General features: G+C 49.8%; 1 protein-coding gene across 1 annotated transcript in view; it reads right to left on the reverse strand.

Moving 5' to 3' along the window:
* ZDHHC9 (zinc finger DHHC-type palmitoyltransferase 9) overlaps positions 1–8,340 on the reverse strand; it is a 48,585-nt gene extending 40,245 nt beyond the window's left edge. The window contains exon 1 of the mRNA XM_066579986.1: positions 8,193–8,340. The gene's annotated coding sequence lies outside the window, so the exon portion shown is untranslated. The remainder of the gene's footprint in view (positions 1–8,192) is intronic.
* Positions 8,341–11,004: the final 2,664 nt, after the last annotated feature.

Here is an 11,004-nt window from a genome sequence, read left to right on the forward strand (position 1 = left end):
TCGCACAAAAACGCGTTTTTTTGTGCAGCGTGATAAAACTTTGACATTAGGAAACCCTGCTATCAAAGCCCTAAAATAACCCCTAGCTGCAGAAAAAAAAGCGATATCGCTGTGATGCCGTGTCGCCCGTATGAAGAAGGCCTTTAGCTCACAGAGGATTTTCTGCACTAGATGCGAAGCAACAAATGCTCAGCTGCGAGAAGCATGAGGTCAGTGCAGACGTTCAGCTTCTGGATGTAATCTAGCCTAGCTGTAGTCACTGATGGCAAGCAGAGATCTTGAAACTGGTAAGAAACAAAGTACATGACAATTTGGGCTACGTTCTCCGACACCAAGCAAAAAACTTACAACATTTGCACAATTGGTGCATTTCTGGAAGCGGATCTGCAGCAGATTTCTCCATGCCCGTGGAAAGAGTCTACCACGGATCTGCATCAAAATCTCCACCAATGGCGCTAATTTTGTAATTTGTAGCGGTTTTGATGGTTCCCCATTTCTCCCTCCGTGGGAACATATCCTCAAGGGGGTTTACATTAAAACTTGGTGAAAGACAGGGAATGGTAAAAACCTTCTCAAACTAAAGGCTGCTTCACACTGGCGATCGGAATATCACGGTGAGAAAATGGCTATTTTCCCATGATTTTTGAGCGTCAGCGCTGTTTTTTCTTACTAAAACATCGCTGCTGCTCGCGATTTAGCATGAAAGTCAGCAGGACTCGCTAATGTAAAAAAAGCATTACATGGAAAATAAATAAATAAATAAAAATTGCAAGTTCGTGCTCGGCGATGCGATAAAGGAGGCCCAGAGGGAAACATGGGAGATTGTTAGGATTTAAAAAAAAACAAAAAAAAAAACACATCACAGAAAGCTACGAAATGACGCAAATTTTTTTTCACCCCACATCACATCAGAGAAAATTTCGCAAATGTGAAGGAAAACATTGCAAATCAGTGGTTTTAAAATGCAGCGTTTTTACTCTAACATCGTGCGAATTCCACGCCAGTTTGAAGGCGCCCTAAGGCAGGGGTCACACGGGACGTATTCCTGGGGAAAATCTTCCGGTTTTGCTGCAGCAAGAAACCGCGAGATTCCCGCTGGGATAGCGCTGCTCTAAAACCCGCAGAACTTAGCCACAGGTTTTGGAGCGGCTTGGCTGCACGCTTTTCCATTGCAGACGGCGCTCCCATAGAGAGAGCACGGCCGCAAATGGAGAAAAAAAAAAAATTGACATGCTGCAGCCAGGGAATCCACGCTGTAGTGCCGTCCCGTGTGGCTGAGATTTTTCACAAATCTCATCCACATGGCTGGCTAATCCCTGGTTTAGCGACCGCATGCGGATTTGCCGCAGTGAAATTCTGGACGGAATTTCCGTGACAAGTCGGCCCTGTGTGACCCCAGCCTTAGAGGTCCATTACACAGGACGACTGTCAGACGCTGTAGCACTCCGCAGCCGTCCCAGTGATAATCGCTGTGCTTTCATACAGGAGTGAAAATAGCGCAGTGAATGGAGGCGGGCTGGCCTGAACAATCTCTGTCCGCTGCATGCAGTCACAGCAAACTGTCCGTCTTTTGTAGATTAGCGCCGGCGTCTTCGCAGGAGCCGAGAGTTGTCTGAGTTTTACGCCTGTAGAAACCGAACTACAAGCCGCACATACAGATGTAATTACGTATGTACAGTATTTAGTACGCGGCCAGAGAACAAGAGGCCTTTATGGCGCGGAATCATATATAAAACGCACGGTTTGTTTGTCGTCTACACATCCACAGTTCTGTCCGATTTTAGTGAATTCTGCATGATTGTTTTTCAGCATCAGCAACCAATACCAGCGGAATTAAAAATCAAAAACTTGCCAACTTCGCCTGTAATCTTTATTGCCAGTAGCAACCAATCACAGCGCAGCTTTCATTTCTTATACTAATGAGGTAACATGAAAGCTGCGCTGTGATTGGTTGTTATACATTATACCGCTGAGGTAACATGAAAGCTGCGCTGTGATTGGTTTTTATGGGCAACACAGGTTTTCTTTTGGACAGATTCCATAGCAGTGCAGTGCCGGGCTCATTGTTGTGGCCACTTTGTATATTCCAGGACTGCTAGTCATAAAACCGCTGTGCAACGTACGGGTATATCCTCTAGTGTAATATATATATTATAAATAAAAACTGGTCCATCAGCTGGTTCACAGTAGAGCACGACATGCTGCGCTGTTTCTACATGCGTATTACAGTGTGAAGGGTCCAATGAGAAGCAGTGTAGTTTCCTTGCCGCCATTCACCACATATTCTGCGCACATACACTGCATGTGTAATACACGTAAAATTACGCTTGCTTGAGCCCGGCCAACTAATGGCCGCCAAAAGCAATAAAACCAAGACACCCAGATGAGCGCTTGTTGTCACATGTCAGCCGGAGCGGACAGGGTACCCAGCAAGATATCACTCGTTAGTCGTGCTGTCTCAGCTCACTCAGACTCAGCGACTAGACTGTGACTTCTCGACTAGACTGTGACTTCTCGCCGAGGACAAATACGAGACGTTCTGCCCGTTTGCTGAAGAGGACGAGATCTCCGGCCCGCATTAACGCAGTGATGCTCCCCCCGAGTAACTGCGCAACAATCACCCGGTGTAAGAGCGCCCGCGGGCCAGAGCCTGGTCTGCGGCTGTCCGTGTAGCCCCACATTCACGCACAGCGCACATCCGCTTATTGTTTGTGAAAACTAACAAAAATAGGCCAGCAGGACCTGCGCCCGCCCCCCGCGTTATTCCGTGTAAAGAGTGCGTGTTAAAAAACCTCGCAGGTTGTAACGGGTCATTTGATGTCCGTGGAATACCAGCCGTGTATCTGTGGTCTGAGGGCTCATTCACACAACCATGACTTTGGCACGTATTACGCACGCAATGCATGGTCGTATGAGACGCGGTGGAGTCAATAAAAGTACATGGATGTTGGATGATCCGTTCATATTAGGGTGTAGACAGAGACACAGGTGAAAAACATGGCGGCCCGCTCTACGTCACCGCGTAACGCTATACTTTCGTATGGGTACACAACGTTGTATGTAACACATTGTGTGCGGGCGATGATACAAACACCGCGATGAGACGGAGCGGTCAGGCGCACTACACTCGCTGCCATATGTGGTAGCCGGCTCACACAGACAGGTGAACCACGCAGCGTTTCACGCATACGCTCGTGCGAATGAGCCCCGAGTTGGTTATTCTGTACCCCTCCCGCCACCAGGGGTGTGAAACAGCGCACCTCACATATTGGTTGCCAAATTAGGATTCCAGACTCTAAAACAGACAGAACTGGGTCCGCTCTCACACCAGTGTTTGCTACCACATATTACGCGTCTCTCCTGTGTGGGGAGCACGCAGTACATAGTGTACCGCTGCGCGATGACACCATCCTGGCGTGCAATATGCGCATGTGAACAAACTCAATGGGTTCTATTTTCTGCGTCTTGTGAATGCGAATTTTTGTGCACAAATCCGCTCACGTGCGCGCGGCCTAAGGGCTCCGTCACACTGGCGAGCACCATATCGCCGCAAGGAAAATGGCAGCAATATTGCGTTATTGTTCATGCGATATCTGAGCAGCCGCGATGCTTCTTACTGGAAAACAATCGTGCATCGCTGCCGCTTGCGATCTTCTCGCACGGTAGCCAACAACAGTTTCTAATATTAAAAAATGCATTTTACAAACGTCACAAGTTACGATAAATCGGAGGCGCCATGGGGAAATCACGAGGGAGGACAGAAAAAAAATAATAATAAAGTTTAGCAAAACGCAGAAAGAGGGTAGGCAGCGATTCCCAAATGTCGCAAGACGGGAAGGAAGTCATTGAAAATCACGGGTTTCAGAATTCTGCCTTTTCTCGCACTATCGCATCACTCAAAAATCCGGCGGTCACACTGGCGATCAAACCGTGCGTCACCCCTCTCCGTACATCGTATTGTGCAGACGATGACAGACGCACCGTCCCTGTATCGCGCCGTCAACTGATCCGGATCGTATTTGTGCTTGCAAGAGCATAGCGCATTTGTGGAATGAACGATGCTTTTTTTGCACGCTCATCGACGCACTTCACTTTTTTGCGCCCGCGAGGCTTGTTCATTTCTGTAGGAAAATAAAGACTGCAGTGGGGGTTTTTGCGCAATCAAAATGCACAGGAAAAATACAAGCCTGCGAACGAGCACATTGAAGTTAAGGAGTTCTATTTTCTGCGTATTGCACGCATAAAGACACCCGTGTGGCGCCAGCCTTAGCATGTGGATGGAAGTCCGTGTTATATGGTGGGACGCTTTTCGAATCCCCATAGCCTGCAGCTGCAGCAGGCCCCTGTACGGAAAAGGCGGACTGCGAGGAATTATAACGTGACACATTGTGCGCGGCGGTTACACATGAGAACTCGCCATGCGTGAAGCGGGAGACAGAAGCCTCTCGGGTGGAGGGTCATCACCGCTACGCAGAAGGAACTCCAGATTAATGACCTACAGCAGCGCCCTCACTGAACTGGCCGGTAGTTTCACCAGTTCCAGATGTCTTCTTTCCCTGCGCATTAACACTGGACTGCAGAGCTGCGGATTGTTCTGCGGGAACGAAATGCACAGGAAAACACGTGCTGAGAGCCAACACAAAGAAATCACATTTCTCGTGCACAAATACGCCCTCGTGGCCGGGCCTCACAACTTACTAATTATTGCCCAGTTATAGGGGTATTCAGGTCTTTTTTTAAGTCCCTTGTAACGGTCATCAATAGTCGATAGATGGGGGCCGCCACTCAGGAAGCTGATGGTCCGGCCCACCGCAGGGGGTCAGACGACATAGGAGGAGCGCTGCCTGCTCAGGATAGGACGCAGCGTCCTGGCCACGAGAAGAGCAGCAGCGATTCATCCATTTCACTGGGAGTTAAAGCGGTTGCTTCCTCGGACCACTGCAGTGGGTAGGACATAGTCATCAGAGTGCAGCGGGCTGGACGGGGGTCCCGAGCAGCAGATACCTGAAGATAATCTATCCAGGGGATAAGTCATTAGAAACTGGACTACTGCTTTAAGAGACAAGGGCTTATGTCTGCAATAGGTCGCACACAGACACATTAACTTTAAGGCTGGGGTCACACAGGACGGAATTCTAGCGGAATTCTCACAGAATGGCTGCACCGAAAAAATGCGAGAAGTCCGCTGGGAAAGTGCAGCTTAAAAACCATGGCCTTTAGCCACGGGTTCTGGAGCGGTTTCGCGGTCGGCATTCCGCTGCGGCTTTCTCTCCCCATACAGAGGTGAAAGGCAATAGGCCACTGCGGAAATGAGAAAAGAATGGACGTGCTGCAGAATTGAATTTAGTGCCGCATGTCAGTTTTCATGTGGTTGGCCGCAGCGTGTGGACGAGATTTTTGCAATGTGGGGAGGGAGGGGTGTGGATAGTGCGTGGCGCTGCGACCCATATGGGTTGTTCTCAAAAAGCTCAGACACACCTTGCACACTGCAGTGTAAATCACACAACTGTTAGCGGCGGCCGCTGGCGCTCCAGTTGTCCCAATAATTGCCAGGCCGCACACGCAGGTGCAGCTCAGCAATTAGCGCCATCACGAGCATTAACAGCCCCCATGTAATAGACTTAAAGGGGTCCGTCTCCGATGCGTTGGCTTTTAGTAAATACTTGTATTTGGCATGAAACAATTGGAAGCACCATATTTCACAACTGGCTGTTCCTCTATTATTCCTCCTGGAAATATATAACAGTACCAGAAAAAAAGTGTGACTGGTGAGGTCAGCAGTGACTGGCCAATGTCAGACTTTATATTGAGTCAACCAAGTTGGTAACACCTAGTTGTCGATATATTCAGGAATTTCCAGGAGGAACAACAGAAGAGCGGCACAAGGATACGCCATCATAATCACTCCACAAAGAATACAAGAGTTTACAGAAAGAGGGATCCAGGAAAGCAGATCACCACCACAAGCTCAGGGCATGTAACTAACGGAATGTGGGCTGATTACAGCTCTGAAGCCTGGAGGATCCTTACTGCAGCTCTGGAGTATAAAACAGGATGTAACTCCGTATCAGTACAGGATAAGTAATGTATGTGCACAGTGACTCCATCAGCAGAATAGTGAGTGCAGCTCTGCAGTATAATACAGGATGTAACTCAGGAGCAGTACAGGATAAGTAATGTATGTGCACAGTGACACCATCAGCAGAATAGTGAGTGCAGCTCTGCAGTATAATACAGGATGTAACTCGGGGTCAGTACAGGATAAGTAATGTATGTACACAGTGATTCCACCAGCAGAATAGTGACTGCAGCTCTGGAGTATAATACAGGATGTAACTCAGGATCAGTACAGGATAAGTAATGTATGTACACAGTGACTCCACCAGCAGAATAGTGACTGCAGCTCTGGAGTATAATACAGGATGTAACTGAGGATCAGTACAGGATAAGTAATCTGTGTACAAAGTGACTCCACCAGCAGAATAATGAGTGCAGCTCTGGAGTAACTCAGGATTAGTACAGGATAAGTAATGTACACACACAGTGACTCCACCAGGAGAATAGTGAGTGCAGCTCTGCAGTATAATACAGGATGTAACTCAGGATCAGTACAGGATAAGTAATGTATGTACACAGTGACTCCAGCAGCAGAATAGTGAGTGCTGCTCTGGGGTATAATACAGGATATAACTCAGGATCAGTACAGGATAAGTAATGTATGTACACAGTGACTCCACCAGCAGAATAGTGAGTGCAGCTCTGCAGTATAATACAGGATGTAACTCGGGGTCAGTACAGGATAAGTAATGTATGTACACAGTGACTCCACCAGCAGAATAGTGAGTGCAGCTCTGGAGTATAATACAGGGTGTAGCTCAGTGTTGGAGGCAGTGCTCACAGTGTACGCTTCCTGTGTATTTGCCCCGGCCCGTTTATGTGGCCTATTTTCAATATGCATCAAAACAGGAACTGCTGCATGCTCCTTCCTAGGACTGGCGTCACATCTAGGATCTGAACATGAAGGAGCCATGGAGGTCGGCGGCTTCTAGTCACTGCATAGTACGCGGTGCGGGTCCGGCCGTGTGATACGCATGGAGTGTAATCAGTACGATGGCACATTTGGCACCGTTTGCCGTATCTAGTGCGTTGTATTCCCGTCACACAAGCGCTGGGGCCGGCCGCCTCTCGCTGCGCTGCCATCTCATTTACGGATCATCAGTTCTCCGTGACAGAATGTTAGTTAACGCAGATGTCAGCGCACAGCGGAATAACTGCGATATGAGCCAGGTGTGATATCTGCCCAGCGCCAGGGCCGCAGCCGCACTGTCAGCATGTAGCAGAGCTGTATACGGCGTGCGGCCCTTTGTGTAGACAGCTGACAACACAGGCGGCCTGGTGACTCCTGGGGGCAGTGTCTACAGACCCTGCAGGGAGGGGGGAGAGGTGCATCACCTGCAGAGCCCCCTGCACAGGACGCTGCCGGACCCCCAGCACCGCTATACACACCAGACCACCACTCCCTTCTCTGCTGAGCCAGGGATGTCAGAGACCCTCAGCAGAGCAGCGGCCTGGACCACCATCCTGCCAGCCCTGCACTACACCCAACCACCATGGAGGAAGAGATGATTGGGGGGGGGGGGGGGGGGGGGGGTTCAGACAGGCAGAGACGGCCCACCCCATCCCTTTGTCACACCGCACAGAGCCAGAGCATGCCCCCCCCCCCATGGTGGGATCAGTAACCCCCCCACAGTGCACGCCGCTCATCAGTCTGTATAAACCCCCATACACACATGTCCCCCATTCCATACACTGATCAGCCCTATAGATCCCCTAATACACATCATACCCCGTGCTATATATCACCCCGAGTCCCTCCCTACATATATCATACCGCACGCTGTGTATATATATATATATATATATATATCATACCCCTATATATAGATTATACTGCTCATCATCAGCCCTGTATATGACCCTCCCTACATATATCATACCCCAAGCTTTACCATACTGACCCCATGCAGTATACACACAGAACCCCCCATGCTGTACACTGCTCCCCCCTCCCCCGGGATCCAGTGGATCTCCAGCCTCTCATTGTTCACGGGCCTCTCACACCCTGCGCCGCGGAACCTCCATACAATGTAGCATCCGTTGTGTAGGATACAATGTATCGCAGCCCTCCTCACCTGCAGTCCCTGCTCCGCATCCAGGACAGCCCGGTCCTCTGTGGCCCCCGCCTGCAGTCCTCGCAGGGCCACTAGTCCAGCAGCGGGGACATCCTGCTGTCACACCGTCCTCGCTCCGGGCAATCTCGGCTTCTTTAATTTCGCCTCCTCGAACGTCACGACTTGGAGACCTGCGCTCAGCCGATTGGTCAGTCTGGCGCAATAATCCCGCCCCTTATACAGATCCTGCAATCTGATTGGATGTGTTTTGTGCCAGTCGCCCAGCCCCATTGAGCTACTCGGTCCTAGAGCCAGAGGTGTTTGTTGGTTCCTTCTAACCAAAGTCAGTTATCCGCTGAGTGAGGGGAATCGCAGGCCTGGAGTCACGTGTCCTGGGCCCAAGAGCTGACAGTCTACAGCAGCCTTCTGAGTAGTTGTAGTTACAGAATAGTAACATAATAATTTATCAGTCAGCTACTTCTATCCCTGTGAGCTGAGCTTATGGCACAAAGCAGGGGACGGCTGAGTCCGGGGTGTAGGCGCTGCGCCTGTGTCACCCCAGCGGATTTGTGCACGCAATATGCAGAAAATATGTCATTGATTTCAATGGGATCGTTTACATGTTTGTATTTGGCGTGTGCAAAACCCCCCGCGGCGTGCGCTATTTTAGGCCTCCTGCACACGGGCGGATATACATTGCAGAATCCGTAGCGGGTGTCCACTTCCAGATACTGCAGCAAATGCCGCCAATAGCACGCTATGGCAGAATGCGTTTTCCTCTAGACGAGCGGAAAGTGATTGCCATTTTCCGTATGCAGAGGAGAAATTGCAGCATGTTGTGATTTTTTGCGGACGGCTTCCATTGAAGTCAAAGGAAGTTGTCCGTCCCGCAGCCCTTTCACAATTATCATTGCGGAAACATCGCAAGATCTGCGTCATCGCCTAGCGATGGCGCTGCATCATCTGTACTGCACACGTGTGTTAGGCCTGCACATCCGCAATACAGGTAAGCAGACTGTGGACAGGTACGCGGGGTCACAAGCTGGGCACAGGGTTGGATTCTGCTGCGCGATTCGACCCGTCCGTGCGCAGGCGGCCTAACTGCAGGGAAAGAACACTAATTGAACTCATTAAACTAAGTGACCATTTCGATGGCGGACAGCACAGCATGTGCTTTTTAGTACACGCAAAAAGAACGGTAAAAACTGCACTTGTGTGCGTAAATCTGTAACATCCATTCAGCAAATCTGTGTGTAACTACACCTACGCTCATGTGACACCGGCCGTATACTCACCTTCACCGCTGGAAGCCGCTGAATGCATTGAGTGCGACGGTAAGTATAACGCTGTGACAGAGGCCACATACACGGCGCAGCACACAGGAGCTTACTCTCAGGTAATAGGGGTGGCAGGAGGGCTAAAGACTCTGTACAGTCCAGCCAAGAAGAAGAGGCGGTTATACGTGTACACAACTGCGCAAAAGTCTTAGGCTAATTTCACGAAGGCGAGTTCGATATCAGGCCAGGGAACACCCAAAGATAGGACATGCCGCAATTTTTTTACCGCACTGCGATGTAGGAAAAAATAGGTTCACGTATATGACGCCATTTAGAAGAACGGGGCTCATATTAATGCAAGATTTGTGGGTATCGCAATGCAGAAATCTTGCACGATGTTCTTGGACACTGGCGAGGGTGAAATCAGACCGTGATTCACTGCCCGATATCGCCCTTGCAATCCATGCAAAACCCCTGGATGTGAGGCGTTTTCACTTCACTGCGGTGCTGAAGGAATCCCCGCTGTCACGGGCGCGGCTAGGGATCGCGAGGTTCTCCCATTGTTTTCAATGGGCCCGACGCTGCTGCAAAAAGAACAGACTTGCTGCAGTGAAGCATGGTGGAGAGCGGTACAATAATGAGTGTCTGCAGGCAGCAATGAAGCATGGTGAACAGCGGTACAATAATGAATGTCTGCAGGCAGCAATGAAGCATGGTGAAGAGCGGTACAATAATGAGTGTCTGCAGGCAGCAGTGAAGCATGGTGGAGAGCGGTACAATAATGAGTGTCTGCAGGTAGCAGTGAAGGATGGTGAAGTGCTGTACAATAATGAGTGTCTGCAGGCAGCAGTGAAGCATGGTGAAGAGCTGTACAATAATGAGTGTCTGCAGGCAGCAGTGAAGCTTGGTGGAGAGTGGTAGAATAATGAGTGTCTGTAGGCAGCATTGAAGCATGGTGAAGAGCTGTACAATAATGAGTGTCTGCAGGCAGCAGTGAATTATGGTGCAGAGCGGTACAATAATGAGTGTCTGCTGGCAACAGTGAAGCATGATGGAGAGCAGTGCAATAATGAGTGTCTGCAGGCAACAGTGAATTATGGTGGAGAGCAGTGCAATAATGAGTGTCTGCTGGCAACAGTGAAGCATGGTGGAGAGCAGTGCAATAATGAGTGTCTGCAGGCAGCAGTGAATTATGGTGGAGAGTGGTACAATAATGAGTGTCTGCTGGCAACAGTGAAGCATGGTGGAGAGCAGTGCAATAATGAGTGTCTGCAGGCAGCAGTGAATTATGGTGCAGAGCGGTACAATAATGAGTGTCTGCTGGCAACAGTGAAGCATGGTGGAGAACCGTACAATAATAAGTGTCTGTAGGCAGCAGTGAAGTATGGCGGGGACATCAGTGTAGTGACTGGTACTGGGCAGAGGCATCACTGTAGTGACTGGCACTGGGTGGATGCATCAGTGTTTTGACTGGCACAGGGCGGAGGCATCAGTGTAGTTACTGGCACTGGGTGGAGCCATAGTATTGTGAGTGGCACTGGGCGGAGGCATCAGTG

This window comes from Eleutherodactylus coqui, chromosome 10 (assembly GCF_035609145.1).
Source record: "Eleutherodactylus coqui strain aEleCoq1 chromosome 10, aEleCoq1.hap1, whole genome shotgun sequence".
NCBI classification, from domain to species: domain Eukaryota; kingdom Metazoa; phylum Chordata; class Amphibia; order Anura; family Eleutherodactylidae; genus Eleutherodactylus; species Eleutherodactylus coqui.